A 17,540-nucleotide genomic window follows, 5' to 3' on the forward strand; every position below is an offset into this window, starting at 1 on the left:
CAATGGGATCCTACCACCAAGCACATCTTTCCCCTTCTTCCCTCGCCCCCCCCTCCACCACTTTCTCCTTTCTGCAGGGATCACTCCCTTCAGGATTCCCTTGTCCATTCGTACCTCCCACTGATCTTCCTCCTGGCAATCATCCTTGCAAGTGGAACAAGTGCTACACCTGCCCCTAGATCTCCTCTCTCCCTAACATTCAGGGCCCCAACCAGTCCTTCCAGGTGAGGTGACAATTAACCTGTGAGTCTTTTGGGATCATCTAGTGTGTCCGGTGCTCCCAGTATGACCTCCTGTATAGGGGGATCCGACGTAGATTGGGAGACCGCTTCGCCGAGCGTTATGCTCAGAAAAAGCGGGATCTCCCTGTGGCCATCAATTTTAATTCCACTTCATATTCTCGTTCCATCATGTCAGTCCATGGCCTTCTCTACTTTCCCAATGAAGCCACACCCAGATTGGAGGAGTAACACTTTATATCCTGTCTGGGTAGCCTCCAACCTGATGACATGAACATTGATTTCTTGAACTTAAGGTAATGCCACTCTCGCCCCCACCAGCCATTCCCATTTCCCTTTCCCACCATATCTCCTTACCTGCCCATCACCTCTGTCTAGTGCTCAACTCATTTCTTCCATGGCCTTCTGCCCTCTCTTATTGGACTCTTCCCTTCTCCAGCTGACTTTTCATCTTTTTTCTTCATTTCTGACACAGGATCTCAGCCTGAAACATCAACTGTTTATTCTTTTCCATACATGTTACTTGGCCTACTGAGTTCCTGAAGCATTTTGTGTGTGTTGCTTGGATGATGGAATTGATGGCTTTGTTATAAAGTTCGCAGATGCTATGAAGTTAGGTGGAGGGCAGGTAGTTTTAAGGAAGTAGAGAGGCTACAGAAGGACTTTAGGTAGATTAGGAGAATGGGCAAAGAAATGGCAGATGGAATAATATAGTGTTGGGAAGTGTATGATCATGCACTTTGGTAGAGAAAATGGAAGGGTTGACTGTTTTCTAACTGGAGGGAAAATACAACAAACTGAGGTGGAAGGAGACTTGGAAGTTCTTGTACAGGATTCTCTGAAGGTTAGTTTGCAGGTTGAGTCTGCGGTGAGGAAAGCAAATGTGATGTTTCATTGCCAATTCATTGCCAAAGCACTAGAGTATAAAAGCAAGGATGTAATGTTGAAACTTTATAAAGCACTGATGTGGCCTCACTTAGAGTATTGTGTATAGTTTTGGGCTCCTTATCTTAAAAAGGATGTACTGAAACTGGAGATGTTTCAAAAGAAGTTCATGAAAATGATTCCAGGATTGAATGGCTTGACATATGAAGAAGATTTGCTGGCTCTGGGCCTGTATTTGCTAGAATTCGGAAGAATGAAGGGTAACCTCATTGAAAACCAATGAATAATGAAAGGCCTTCATAGAATGAACGTAGAGAGGATGATTCCTATGATAGGAGGGTCTAAGACCAGAGGAGACAGCCTCAGGATAGAGGGGCATCATTTTAGAATGGAGATGAATAATTTCTTTAGTCAGAGAGTGGTGAATATGTGGAATTCTTTGCCACATGCAGTCGTGGAGGCCAAAACTTTATGTATATATATATATAAAGACCTTGGGCTTGACCCTGCCTTGTGAAGCTGGATCTTGGACCAAGCAGTGTCAGATTGCTGGCAGGTGGTAAGAGTGGGCTCCCTCACCTCCACCCCTCTAACTCTCAATACAGGAGCCCCTCAGGGCTGTGTTCTAAATCCCCTCCTTTACTCCCTGTATACCCATGACAGTGTCGCCACCCACAGCTCTAATCTGCTAATTAAATTTGCCAACGACACTACATTGGTTGGCCTAATCTCAAACGATTATGAGGTGGCCTACAGGGAAGAAGTCATTTCTCTGACACAGTGGTGTCAAGAAAACACCCTCTCCCTCAATGTCACAAAAACAAAGGAGCTGGTTGTGGATTATAGGAGGAATGGAGACAGGCTAACCCCTATTGAAATCAATGGATCTGGGGTTGAGAGGGTAAACAGCTTCAAGTTCCTTGGCATCCACATCACCGAGGACCTCACGTGGTCTGTACACACCTGATGTGTGATGAAAAAGGCACAACAGTACCTCTTTCACCTCAGACGGTTGAGGAAGTTTGGTATAGGCCCCCAAATCCTAAGGACTTTCTACAGGGGCACAGTTGAGAGCATCCTGACTGGCTACTTCACTGCTTGGTACAGGAACTCTACCTCCCGTAATCGCAGGATTCTGCTGAGAGTGGTGCAGACAGCCCAGCGCGTCTGTAGTTGTGAACTTCCCATGATTCAGGATATTTACAAGGTCAGGTATGTAAAAAGGGTCCGTAGGGTCATTGGGTACCCGAGTCACCCCAACCACAATCTATTTCTGCTGCTACCATCGGGAAACAGTATCACAGCTAAAAGCCAGGAACAACAGGCTCCGGGACAGCTTCTTCATCCAAGCCATCAGACAGATTAGCTCACACTGATTTGAGTGTATTTTTATGTTACATTGACTGTTCTATTTATTATAAATTATTATAAATTACTATGATTGCATGTTGCACATTTAGACGGAGACATAAAGTTTTTTAGTCATGTAAGTGCAGGATGTAAGAAATAAAGTCAATTCAATTCAATTCAATATATTTAAGGGAGAGGTTGATAGATTCTTGATTGGTCAGGGCATGAAGGGATTTGGGGTGAAGGCAGGAGATTGGGGCTGAGAGGAATATTGGATCAGCCGTGATGAAATGGCGGAGCAGACTTGATGGGCCAAATGGCCTAATTCTGTTCCTCTATGTTATTGTCTTATGGTATAAAAACAGTGCACAAGAGATGGTCACAGACACAACTGTGACAGGAAGGGGAACAGGCTGGGGAAGAACAGCTGCTGGCCTGCCTCAATGACATGGTCGTCGTCTTCATGTGCCTTGCGCGTTACACACTTGGGCAATCATGGCTCTCCACATCAAATGATCCCTCACAGTGTCAATGATATCTCGCACACTTAGATCTGTTAGTTCTTTCACAGTGTCCATATATTGTCTTCTTTGCCTTCCTCTTCCGCGTTTCCCAGGCATACACCCTTGTAATGTAAGGCATTCTATTTCTCCCTTTCTGATGACATGGCCCAGGAATTTAAGTTTCCTCTCATTTAATGTTCTCATTAAAGATCTTTTTGTATGGGCACGTTAGAGTACTGTCTCATTAGTTACCCATCTCTATATGATATTTTCAGCGTTCTTCTAAGAAACCACATTTCTGTTGCTTCTAAGTTTATTTGGAGTTCTGGTGTTATAGTCCATGTTTTGCAAGTATACAGCAAGATTGACCAGATGATGTAACACTTTAGTAGCCTAAGCCTTGTTGTCATAGAAATGACATGGTAAATGAGTGAATTCTTCCTAGCACTCTCAACTCTGCTTTGCTCTGCCTAGCCCGTTATTGCTGCTTGGGGTGGGCAAGGGGATGAAAAGAGAAGACACACATAAATACTTTTGAGTTCACTTGGCAGAAGATGCCTGCAGCCCCAGAACAGCTAAAAAAATCTATCTCAGTCCATCTCATTGGTCTCCAGATGTTCATTTGTATGTGCAAAGTGTCTATAATTTGTTTTTTCTTGGGAGGACGTACCAGCATTTATAAAATGTTTTATAAATTGGTTCTTGTGTTTAGATATTGTGTTGTTCAGTAGTTGTGAACGTGGCCTGTTATACTGTCACACCAAAAGTTTGGTATGCATTCCCAAAGAGCAAATGTAAAGGTGTTTGTCCCATCCATATAGTTGGGATAAAGCCATCTAAGGGGTGGTTAAATCTGCTTTTTAAAATATAATAGATGGTTGATAAAGAAACTTCCAGTGTTAATGCAGTTTCTAAATAGCTGTTCATGCTACACCGCAAATCATCTCAAACTGCCAGCCTTTCAATTTAGTCAGCTATTCTCTGAGTAAGAAAGAATGAGTTTCCAGTAACACACACAAAATGCTGGAAGAACTCAGCAGGTCAGGCAGCATAGATGGAAAATAATAACCAGTTGACATTTCCTTATGAAAAATCTCAGCCCAAAATGTCTCCAAGTTTATGTTAAAATATTTTATCCCAAAATGCCGACTGTTCGTATCTCTCCTTTGCTGTTGCCTGACCTGCTGATTTCCTTCACCCTTCAGTGTTTTGAATGTGTTGCTCTGGATTTCTGGCATCTGCAGAATCTCTTGTGACTCATGAGTTTCCAGCAGCATAGTTATCTCAATAAATCAAGTTTATGGTGAGTTGACATTATCAAAAATCTGGCAGCTACATTGCAAGTTTGCAATGTTAATTTTGCTGATTAATCTGTGCACAGCACTAAGCCTAGGGACAAATTATTGGTACTTTCGTTTGAAAGAACTATCTAATTAAAGCATTTTCATCATCTCCATTGTGGTTTATTTATTGAGTGGCCGAGTAGATGCACTCATGCTGCCTCATTGACATTCAGCAGTCTGGTTACACCCTTCCACTGTTGTTTACTGACACAGTGCTGCTGACAGTCTCTTGACTGTGCTCTGCCAACTTCAACCAGCTGACAGTGCAAGGAACCTTTGTTACTTCTCAGGCCTTTTGTAATTCAAGGTGTCATTCAGCATATTTATGTACCATGAAAGAGTTTCCTCAACCAAGCCTCTTGTGAATGTTCACTCACATTAAGTACAGAAGTGGGACCCGGTGTGGTCTTCTGCTGCAGTGTATCCACTTCAAGGTTTCAACTTGTGCGTTCAGAAAAGCTGTCCTGCACACCACTATTGTAATGCCTAGTTATTTGGGTCACTGTCTCCTTCCTGTCAGTTTGAACCAATCTGGCCATTCTCCTCTGACCTCTCTCAGTAACAAGATGTTTTTGCCCACATAACTGCCATTCACTGAATGTTTTTTGTTTATTGCACCATTCTCTGTAATCTCCAGAGACTTTTGTGTGTGAAAATCCCAGGAGATCAGCAGTTTTGAGGTACTCAAATCACCAACAATTATTCCATGGTCAAAGTCACTTAGGTCACATTCTTTCTTATTCTGATGTTTTGTCTGAACCTCTTGACCATGTCTATATTCTTTTGAGTTGCTGCCACGTGATTGGCTGATTAGATATTTGCATAAATGAGCCTGTGTACTTAATAAAGTGGCCACTGAGTGCATCTGACCCATAGATGTTATAAATAGGATGCAACAGTCACTAGATTGAGGATTTGTGCTCTTATTACTATTGTATCAGATTAGTTCTGGACACATCAGCACTATATTGATTCCCCCAACAGTGGAAGAAATGTTGGTAGGGCACATATTTTAATGCTGAATTACAAGGATCAAAACATCATCAGATTGGTAGGTAAACACTAACAATAGATGGTGCACAGGACTAAAAAATGCATAATGAGTTGCAGAAGCAGAGATCAAGGTACAGAGGATATGCCTGTTTGAGCAATATTGAATATTTTCATAAATATATGAAGTACTGCATATGATGCACTATGAAGATTCAAATGTGCAAGGCATTTACAATATAGCGATACGTGTGGATGGATCTTGTCTCCTGATTTAAGAAACCTGAAATCTCTACAATTAATTACTAATTCCAGTAATAAATTGAAATTCTTAGTTTTGCTCCCTGCAGGTTTCCAGAACTGGTAAACATTTTCAATGTTCATCTCAGTGAGACGAGTCCCTGAGGAAACAATTCGAGCTCAGAACTGCTAATAAAATGGATGGCCTGGAGTTTAGAGACAGTTGTCAATTAGAAGTTACTAACTGCAGCTGCAGGCTGCCAAATACTAAGGTATTTTTATTGTTGCATGTACTGAAATACAGTGCAAAGCTTGTGCACTGTTCATACAGATCAGACATTATACAGTGCGTTGAAGTGGAACAAAGTAAAACAATAACAATGCAGAATAAAGTGTAAAATCTGCAGAGAAGGTACAGTGCAGGTAAGTAATAAAGTGCAAGATCATAAGGTGGATTGAGAGGCCAAACACCCATTTTATTTTACAAGAAGTCTATTCAAGAAGTCTGAAAACAGTGAGATAGAAGCTGTCCTTGACCCTGGTGGTATGTGCTTCAGACTTCTGTATCTTCTGCCTGATACAGAAGATAGAATGTGTGGCATGGGTGTAGGCCTTTAATTATGCTAGCTGCTTTACTTAGGCAGTAAGAAGTATAGACAGTGCCCATAGAGGGGAGACTGGTGCTGAGCTGTGTCCACAACTCTCTTCAGTTTCTTGCTCTTGCATGCAGAGTGGGTACCATAACAAACTATTATGCATCCAGACAGAAAAACATCAATAAAAGTTGGTGAGGGTTGTTGGGGACATGTAAAAATTTCTTTAGGCTCCTGAGGAAGTAGAGGTGTTGGTGAGCTTTCTTGGTCATGACATCAATGTGGTTGGAGCAGGACAGGCTGTTGGAGATGCTCACTCCTTGGAACTTGAAGCTCTTAACTCACTCAACTTCAACACCATGTCCATCAGCTCTCTTTCTGTTGCCAATGACCGACTTTTTGTTTTGTTGACATGGTTGTTGTCATGACACCATGTCAGTAAACTATCAATCTTATTCCTATACTCTGACTCATTGTTATTTGTGATACGGCCCACGACAGTGTATCATCTACAAACTTTTAGATAAGAGCTAGGGCAGAATCTAAACATGCAGTCATGAACGTGCAGGGAGTAGAGTAGGGGGCTGAGGACACAGCTTGTGAAGCATCAGTGTTTCATGGTGGAGGTGTTACTGTCTATCCTTATTGATTATGGTCCGTTGGTCAGGAAATCAAGGATTTATTTGCAGGAGGTATTGACTCCCAGGGTCCAGAGTTTGGTGATAAGTTTGCTTTGAATGATAGTACTGAAGGCAGAACTGTTGTCAATAAATGATAGACTGATGTATGTATATTTACTACTCAGAAGCTCCAGAGATGAGTTTAGAGCCAGGAAATGGTGTCTGCCTTAGATATGCTAAAGGAAAATGTTTTGTTTCATTTTTTTTTAGTTAGAGAAGAATTTCACTTGAGATTAATTTGTCCACTCTCTTCACAAATGATTTTACATAGTGCTCCATCTGCTCCTTTTCATTAATTCCACCAATTACATAGTCTTTCAGTGATACGCCAACATAATGCTCAACTATAATAGAATAAAAAGCTGGGAATGTTTAACAGGTCTGGTGGCACCTGTGGCGAGAGGAACTGGTCAATGCTTCAAGATGATGTCCTTTTACCAGAACTGTGAACATACATAAGAACATAAGAGATAGGAGCAGGAGTACGCCATCTTGCCTGTCGAGCCTGCTCCACCATTCAATATGATATGGCTGATCTGGCCATGGACTTATCTCCATCTACCTGCCTTTTCCCCATAACCCCCAATTCCCCTACAATACAAAAATCTATCCAACCTTGTCTTAAATATACTTATTGAGGTAGCCTCCACTGCTTCGGTGGGCAGAGAATTCCACAGATTTACCATACTCAGGGAAAAGCAGTTCCTCCTCATCTCCATCCTAAATCTACTCCCCCAAATCTTGAGGCTGTCCCCTAGTTGTCGTCTCACCTACCAGTGGAAACAACTTTCTTGCCTCTATCTTATCTATCCCTTTCATAATTTTATATATTTCTGTAAGATCTCTCATTGTTTGGAATTCCATCGAGTACAGTCAATCCCTCATAGTCTAACCTCCTCATCTCTGGAATCAACCTGCTGAACTTCCTCTGCACCACCTCCAAAGTCAGTATATCCTTCCTCAAGTATGGAGACCAGAACTGCATTGTAGTACTCCAGGTGTGGTCTCACCAGTACCCTGTACAATTGCAGCATAACTTTCCAGCTCTTAAATTCAATCCCTCTGGCATTGAAAGCCAACATTCCATTTGCATTCTTGATAGCCTGCTGCACCTGCAAACCAATCTTTTGTAATTCATGCACAAACACAAACACAAACATGCACGCTGCAAATTTTTACCATTTAAATAATAATCTGCTCTTTCAGTTTTCCTTCCAAAGTGGATGGCCTTGCATTTACCAACATTGTACTCCATCTGCCAGACCCTTGCCCATTCACTTAACCTATCTATATCTCTCTGCAGACTCTCATATCTTCTGCACAATTTGCTTTTCCACTCAACTTAGCATCATCAGCAAACTTAGATACACTACATTTGGTCCTCTCTTCCAGATCGTTAATGTATATGGTGAATATTTGTGGGCCCAGCACCAATCTCTGTGGTACACCACTCATCACTGATTCCCAACCAGAGTAACACCCATGTATCCTAACTCTCTGCTTTCTATTAGTTAACCGATTCTCTAACCATGCTATTCCAACTTTATATGTATCCTTATCTTATGGATAAGTCTTTTATGTGGCACCTTATCAAACGCCTTCTGGAAATACAACTAAATAACGTCCATCTGTTTCCCTCTATCCATTGCGCTCATTATACCCTCAAAGAACTCCAGTAAGTTTGTCAAACAGGACCAGACTTTGCTGAATCTCTGCTGCGTCTGCCTGATGCATCCATTTCTTTCCAGATGCCTCGCTATTTCTTCTTTAATGATAGCTTCAAGCATTTTCCCAACTATAGATGTTAAACTACCTGGCCTATAGTTACCTGCCTTTTGCCTAAATCCTTTTTTGAACAGTGGCGTGATATTCACCATCTTACAATCTGCTGGGACCTGCCCAGAATCCAGAAAATTTTGGTAAATCATCAACAAAGCCTCTACTATAATTTCTGCCATTTCCTTCAGTACTTTGGGATGCATTCCATCAGGACCAGGAGACTTGTCTATCTTCAGGCTCAAAAGTTTGCTTAGCACTTCCTCTTTAGTGATAGCTATTCTATCAAGGTCCTCACCTCCCATCACATGAAAAGATAGAGGGGAGCACAATGCAAAAAGAAGGGGGTCAAAAAGGAAAGTGGATTACGGGAGAGAATAATTGACAAAAAAAAATGGATCTCCTTTCTGCTTCCCTAGCTTGTAAAAATATGTTTCAACTTTTAGACTTTCCCAGTGATGATGAAAGGATATTTGAGCTCCATTTCTCACTTGGTGGATGATGCTTGATCCTTTTGTTTAATTTCAGCTTTCAGTATCTGTAGTATTTTGCTTTCAGATAATCCTTGGGTGAAAAATTATCTGGAAAGGTTCAAAGTAAATTTATTATTGAAGTATGTATGTGTCACCATATAAAACCACGAGACATAGGAGCAGAATTAGGCAATTTCTCCTCTTCAGGCCCGCTCACCAGTCTTTTCCCTGTAACCTTTGATGCCACATCCAGTCAAGAACCTATCAAGCTCTGCCTTAGATACACCCAATGACCTGGCCTCCATAGCTCCTTGTGGTAACAAATTCCACAAAATTACCACCCTCTGGCTAAAAAAATGCCTCCATATCCCTGTTTTAAATGTACGCCCCTCTATCCTGAGGCTTTGCCCTCTTGTTCTTGACTCCCCCACCATGGGTAACCTCCTTTCCACATCTATTCTGTCTAGGCCTTTCTACATTCGAAAGGTGTCAATGAGATTTCTCCCCATCCTTCTAAATTCCAGTGAGTATAGACCCAGAGCTATCAAACGTTCCTCGTATAGTAACCCTTTCATTCCCAGAATCATCCTTGTGAACCTCCTCTGAACCCTCTCCAATGCCAGCACATCTTAGATATCTAAACCTGAAATACATTTTCTTGAGAGCATTCACAATAAATACAACAAACGCAGTAGAATCAATGAAAGGCCATGTGCAACAGGACTGACAAATAATTAATGTGCAAAAGAAAACAAACTCTGCAAATACAGAAGGAAAATAACAAAGTAATAATAAATAGGCAATAAATATCAAGAATGTGAGATGAAGAGCCCTCGAAAGTGATCGCATAGGTCATGAAAACAGTTCAGTGATAAGTTATCCCTTCTAATTCAAGAGCCTGATGGTTGAGGTCTAATAACTGTTCCGGAACCTGGTGGTGTGAGTCTTGAGGCTCCTGTACCACCTTCCTGATGGCCACAGCGAGAAGGGAGTGTGGCCTGGGTGGTGTATGTCCTTGAATCCAATTCAAAGTTATTAAAATTTCCCCTTTGGTAACAATATGAAGCATAATGGTGCGGTTTTATAACTTGGTAAAAAAGGACGGTTTCGATTTAGACACAATCCATTGTATTGGAGAAGGCTAATTCTTTTAGTGAATTCCATCAGGTCTTGTAAATTATAATTTATGTCTTCCTCAGAAAATCTCTGCACACAGAGGATACGTTAGTTCATGGATATGAAAATTAGGAAACTCAGCGAGGAATGCATTTCACAAACAGACTAGGTACTGGGTGAAAGCCACAGTTCAATAGGGAAGAACTAGAACTTCTCCAAAACAAAAGAATTGGCAGGGGTGGGGGGGGGGGGGGTCTATATTAATTCTAGGTTAATCTGCCAGTATTTTCCTTGTAATACAAGGTTGTTTTTTTTTTCTAGATTTGAAGTACCAGCTATAGAAATCAGTGTAGACCAGGGGTTTTCAACCTGTGGTCCATGGACCCCTTGCTTAGTGGTATTGGTCCATGGCATAAAAAAAAGTTGGGAACCCCTGGAATAGACTGAAAAAGATAGGAGGCTTTCATGAGTTTTGAACTGTTAAAGATGGCTGTGGCTCAAAAGAACGGAGCCATGGAGTCATAAATAGCAAGCCATCTGGACACAAGCTGGAGTCTGACCTGCCCCGGCTGGGTCACCTGGAGGAGGTTGTATGATGTTGAAGGACCCGAAACACCCGATGATTCCAGGAACATCACTGAAGGTGTGTCCAGAAGCATCAATAGATGTATGTACACAGCAAAATATGTAACTTTTTTAAAGAAATCAGTTTATATTTAAATTGATAAATAATCCATAATGATGAAAACGCTATATCCCAGAGAATGAATAAACTGTTAGCTTGCACAAGCCTGGAAGAGCAAGTCAAGAATGAGATGGGCAAGGTATGTGTGCCTGGCTGCCCTATTATTTTGTGTAAATTTGTTTGGGTATTGAAAATTACTAAGTTCATGAATCTTGGCACCATTTGGAAAACAGCAGCATTCTTGATGGGCACCCCATCCACAACTGCTCACTCACTTCATCACCAATATACTGTAGCAATATTGTGTACTATCTACAGGATCTATTGCAGCAATTCACCGAGACACTTTCAACAGTACCTTCTAGACCTACCACTTCTGATAGCAACTCACCGAGATACTTTCAACAGTAACTTCCACACACACCACTTCTGTCTGTGTCCTTGTAGCTATCAGCAAAAGGATGGAACACAACTATGGAAGTTGTCCTCCAAGCCATACACCATCCTGACTTGGAAATACAGTGGATTCTGGTCAATCGGGGCAGCCGCTTATTTGGGACAATTCTTAAGGAATAAAAACTAATTGAAAAAATTAGCCAGGATTCTCTTTTTTTTATTGCCACTTAATTTGGGTAGGAGACGGTTGCCAAACAGATTCTAACTAGTGTTAAGACGTGTACAGTTGTGTGGTCATTGGACACTACGCTATGCTTAGAGTAAATAATTTTAAAATAGCTTTAGTTGTGTGTGCTTCTGTTCAAAAAGAATGAATTTTGTCACTGATACTTCACAAGAAATAAGCAGTAAGACATTTTGGAACTGTTTTGCTCACTGAGGTTTCAAGCATTCAGGTTTAGTGATGCCAGAAACAGCTGGGAGTGAAAATGTAACAATTTCACTACTTCAGCAAGTTAGGAACAATGAAGAATTTGAAGGTATTGACAATCATTGTGAATGTTACAATGAAAGTGAAGATTTGGAGAATGTAATTGTTGACAGCATTGTATAGCCCAATTTATACTTCTGCGTCAACTGTACGCTGTAGATATCGCGTACCCTGTAAGGTGACATGCGCCTCCCTGTGTCGGTGGCGACGCAGACCGCAACAACTGTGACTGGTCCGCTTGGTAGCATCGCATTTCCTCCTATGCATTTCTGGTTGCTTTTCCCCACCATGTCTATACACTGATGCGAGATAAATGGTTGGAGATGATGAACCAAATCGTCAAATCTACCTGCTGACATCCGAAAGTATTTGAAATGCATTTCCTCGTCCATGTCTCTCACGAAGAAACTCAACACAGTGGCATAGAAACCCTACCATCAGCTAGCGTTTTGGCGGTGAATTGCAGAGCGTTGCAGACACAACTACGCATGCTCGCTATGGCATAGGGCTACACAAGAGTATAAATCAGGCCTACGGCGTAGCCCGTACGCACAAGTATAAATCCGGCTTATGAAGGCAGTCAATTGCACTTGGTGTCTGCGCTGATTTTGTTTGTTTACAGTCAATCAAAGGAACGTGGATGAATTCCCATGTTGATAACTATTATGAACTAATGCAGGGGTCCCCAACCTTCTTTGCACCGCAGACCGGTTTAATATTGACAATATTCTTGCAGACCGGCCAACCTGGGGGTGGTAGGGTTGCCAACGGACAAGAGTAGCAGTCAAATACGGGACACTTGTGTTTACCCTGAGAAAGACTACCGTGACCATGAAGCCTTGTGCAGGCACCTGTATGCGCATGCGTATATGTGCTGATTTTTTTTCTCTCTACAAATCGTTTTTGGTGATTCTGTTCAGTGAAACTACACAGTACATACATTATTTCTACTTTATGTAGGCTGTGTATTTATATCATTCCTGCTTTTACTATATATTAGTGTTATTTTAGGTTTTATGTGTTATTTGGTATGATTTGGTAGGTTATTTTTTGGGTCTGGGAACGCTGAAAAATTTTCCCCATAAATTAATGGTAATTGCTTCTTCGCTTTATGCCATTTCAGCATGAAAGGTTTCATAGGAATGCTGTACCTTAGCGGGGGAAATACGGCACAGGGCGGTCCCGTATAGGACAAACCAATATAGCCCAATATACGGGATGTCCCGGCTAATACAGGACAGTTGGCAACCCTGGGGGGGTGGGGGGTGTTAATCACGACTGGAATATAGGTGATAAGTCAACTATAGCCACTTATAAGTGACTTAATACACTCAATTTTGTTTCTAAAAGGGTTTATTTAACAGATTTAATATTAAACACACAGCGCATATTTTCCTCGCGTGAATATAGTGATAAGTCGATTATAAGTCACTTATAAGTCAATAGCATCATAACAGTTCAAGTAACGTTTGGATATTAAACACACAGCACATGTTTTCCCTGTATGAACATATAAAATCATTGCAACACACCAATATTGCTGAATCAGTGGGAGCCCTGGGCTTGTTTCCCTGCAACAAGACATCGAGGGGTGATGGGAGACAGCGATACTCAAAGGGGGTTCCTTATGTCCAGTCTATTCCGCGATTTAGTTTTCGTTGCGTTTATTGCAGAAAACCCCGCTTCGCAGAGATATGTTGGAAATGGAAGCAATGTTTTCAGTGCTTTCGTGGCTATCTCAGGATATTTAGCCTTGACTTTGATCCAGAATGCCAGCAGAGATGTTATGTCAAACATATTTTTCAGCCCGCTGTCATTTGCAAGCACGAGTTGATCTTCTTCCCGCGCTGACATGGGTGATGCGTGCGTAATGACCTCGTGTGCGTTCAAGTTCAACAGTGGGTGTGAGAGGGAATGAGGAAAGGTGCAGCTGACTCATATCACCAAATCATATCGTTTCCTCGCGGCCCAGAAGCACATGCTTTTGTACTGTTGTAGTATTGGTAGTGTTCTAATTTGTTCTGTATTTCATTTAATACATAGTTTGTTACTTAGTTAAATAATAGTTTGCCTTTTTATATCTTTTTAACTATATCCATGAAACTTTTGGCTAATTGAGTCGGTTTTTTAATTGGGTCAAAATGTACTGGTCCACATGTGTCCCAGTTAACTGGAATCCACGGTATATTATTGTTTCTGTACTGTAAATGGGTAAAATATAGGATCTGTTTCCTGAGACAGCACTCTGAGCATACTGTACTGCAGCTGCTCATCGCCATCTTCTCAAGGGCAGTGATGGAGAAGCAATTAAATACTGGCTCAGCTTGCAAAGCCAAGGCCCCTTGAATGATTAAAAAGAAAGTATTCATGGCTATATGAAGGAGAACAAAATCATTTTATTCAGGTACCTCAACTGAATTTGGGGCACACTTGGCGTGTGAAATTTTGTGAAGGCTCCTCAATCCCATGGTTGTTGAGGTAATTGACTTGCTAATTATGCTGTAACGTTTTATTTTTCTGCATGGGTGTATTTGTTCCTGAAGGTTGGGAAGTAGATTGGCAAACATTAGTAGCTTCTGTAAGGGCTGAGTGATGCATCAGATGGCCTGACATGAGAAAGTGAAGTTCAGCAATTAAAAGGAAAGGTACTCTGGCAAAGTACAATTGGTTATTGACAATATTTGCAAAGTGGAGGATCCTGACAAGCCTAGCATTTATTGCTTGAGGCTCTTTGCTTTTAAGATGGTGAACCACTTTTTCAGCCATTGCAACCCTTTATTAACTTGCACAAAATTCCCACAGTGCTTTTGGTGTTCCATATTTAGATAAATGATAGATTTCCAGGTTAGGATAATATGTAGCTTGGAGGGGAATATGCAAGAGGTAAAGTTTTCAAGTACCTTTACCCTATGTGGTACAGGTTGCATGTAGCGTCGAAGTAATTTTACACACTTTGGAAAAGATGTACATTGTAGCTGTGGTTGAAGATGAGGTGCCACCTTACTAGGGGTGATATCGAATATTACTGTTGTGAGAGCTGCACAATGCAGGTAAGTGGAGACTTTTCCATCATGCTTCTGGCATGTGCATTGAGTTCACTGAAAAGGTTTTGGAGTTTTAGAAGGTGAGTCATTTGGCACAGGAAAAACCATGACTTGAACATTGTGCAGCCATCTCACTTTTTGATGAAGGGAAGATCATTCATGAAGCAACTGAAAATAATTGGGCGCAGAATTGTGAAAAAGGAAATCTCCCAGTAATATCTCCAGACTGGATTGCTCGTTCTTGTCAATAAATCCATTTATAATGCATGGTATGACTGCAGCCATTTTAGATTTTTCACCTTGATGCCTGTTGACTTTATTTTTACCTACGAAATTTGTTGTCACATTTCTTTGATGTCAAGGTATTCATTCTTGGGTCACACTGTTTCCAGAATTCAGGTCTTTAGTCTTTGTTTGAATCGAGATTGTAATTGTGTGTAGGATTGTCCAGGGGAACTGAGCATTAGTTAGCAGGCAATTGTATGCAGAGCTGTCCAGGAGAACTGACCATTGGTGAGCAGGTAATTGGAGAGGATATATTGCTTCTGTCACTTCATGATGATTGTAAATTGATTGATGAGTAATTAATTTAACTTCCTTTGCTTGACAGGAAATGCTTAGACAATTTTCCAGTGTTCTGTTTTTTTTTTCAATTTCTACCACCAGCAGTATTTCACTCTTAAAATATTAATCTCTGCATTTCTACGAGAACTGTATGATTAGAGCTGCAGCTGATCTTAGCATATAGTATTTTGTTTCAGCTGAGATGTTGTCTAGTCCATAATCTTTGCTGAAGATAGCTGTTTCTAATATCACAGGGAAGTGGCTGATTGAAGTGTCAAGTGATAAAACATAGGACAGGATAGGACAGAACAGTACGGGCCCTTTGGTCCATGATGTTGTGCTGACCTCCATAATCAGTGTAACCCTTCCCAAAACCCTTCAGTTTTCTTCAATCTAGAAGTTCAAAGTAAATTTTATTATCAAAGTGTAGTGCATAGATGTTACCATATACAACCCTGAGATTGTTTTTTCCAGTGGGCATACTCAGCAAATCTGTAGACTAGTAAATATAACAGTATCAATGAAAGATCAGCCAGAGTGCAGAAGACAACAATCTGTGCAAAAGAAAATATAAACAAATAGCAATAAATAACGAGAACATGAGAAAACAAGATAAAGAATCCTTAAACAACAGGAATTCTGCAGATGCTGGAAATTCAAGCAACACACATCAAAGTTGCTGGTGAACGCTGCAGGCCAGGCAGCATCTGTAGGAAGAGGTGCAGTCGACGTTTCAGGCCGAGACCCTTCGTCAGGACTAACTGAAGGAAGAGTGAGTAAGGGATTTGAAAGTTGGATCTCCCCCTCCAACTTTCAAATCCCTTACTCACTCTTCCTTCAGTTAGTGCTGACGAAGGGTCTCGGCCTGAAACGTCGACTGCACCTCTTCCTACAAACGCTGCCTGGCCTGCAGCGTTCACCAGCAACTTTGATGTGTGTTGCTTAAAGAATCCTTTATGTGAGATCATTGCTTGTGGGAACATCTCAATGGATGAGCAAATGATTGTACCTATCCCCTTTTGTTCAGGAGCCTGATAGTTGAGGGGTAGTAACTGTTCTTGAACCTGGTGGTATGAGTCCTGGATCTCTGGTTTCCCTCTCCTGAAGTCTATAATCAGTTCCTTGGCCTTGCTGACATTGAGTGAGGGGTTGTTGTTATGACACCACTCAGCCAAATTTTCAATCTCCCTCCTGTATGCTGATTAATCGCCACCTTGATTCACCCACAACAATGTTGTCATCAGCAAACTTGAATATGGTATTGGAGCTAGTAGTCTCTTAAATTTCCCTGTTATGTCAGCCACTACCCTTGTCAATGATACCAGGTACCTACCACTCTCCATGTTTTTTTTAAAAACCTGCCTCTGATATCTTCCCTAAACTTTCCTCCAATCACCTTAAGTGGATATCCTCTGGTATTGGCCCTTTTTTCCTGGGGAAAAATGTCTCAGCTGTCCACTTGATCTGTGATTCTCATAATCATGTACACTTTTATCAAGTTGCCTTTCATCCTCCTTTGCTGCACAGGGAACAGCCTTAGCTTGCTCAACCTATCCTCACAAGGCATGTTCTCTAATCCTAGTAAATCTCCTCTGCACCCTCTCTAAAGCTTCCTACAATTGAGGTGAACAGAACAGGACACAATGCTCCAGGTGTGGTCTAACCAGAGTTTTATAGAGATGCAACATTACCTTGTGGCCCCTGACTAATGAAGGCCAACTTCAGATTCTGCCTTTGATTATCATGTATCTGGTCTTTGTAGCACTGTAATACAGTATTCCCTTTAATCAACACTACATCTTTTTCTTTTGTTCCCTGATTTTTCTGAATGCTTCTTGTATCCAGAAATATTTATTGCTGAGTCCTGCCCCATTTTGAGCCAAATTTCTATTAAATCATCACTGTCATAATTTCACATAGGAATCTGTGCCTGTAGTTCTTCAATCTTGCATACCATACTCATGCACCCACAGAAAAGTATGATAAACACATTTAGTTGTTATATCCATTTTCACTAATCCTAGTAAAATCTGTATGTTGACCTAATTCAATGATATCCTCTTAACTTTGACTCTGGTATACTGTGTATGCTTGTATAGTCTGTCACTTCCCAATACCCTGTACACTTGTCCTACACTGTTTCCTTTACTGTTTTTCTTTGCCTTCCCAAGTA

General features: G+C 41.2%; 1 protein-coding gene across 7 annotated transcripts in view; it reads left to right on the forward strand.

The window, feature by feature from the left end:
- Positions 1-17,540, forward strand: part of LOC140212381 (protein PALS2-like) — a 205,656-nt gene that overhangs the window by 60,649 nt on the left and 127,467 nt on the right. Inside the window, exon 1 of one of the 7 annotated variants that reach the window (XM_072283119.1) lies at positions 10,811-10,831. The exons of the other annotated variants lie outside the window; for them this stretch is intronic. The gene's annotated coding sequence lies outside the window, so the exon portion shown is untranslated. Of the gene's footprint in view, positions 1-10,810; positions 10,832-17,540 lie in introns of those variants that run through there. 7 annotated transcript variants of the gene reach the window in all.

The sequence above is a fragment of the Mobula birostris genome, chromosome 19, assembly GCF_030028105.1.
Source record: "Mobula birostris isolate sMobBir1 chromosome 19, sMobBir1.hap1, whole genome shotgun sequence".
NCBI lineage: Eukaryota > Metazoa > Chordata > Chondrichthyes > Myliobatiformes > Myliobatidae > Mobula > Mobula birostris.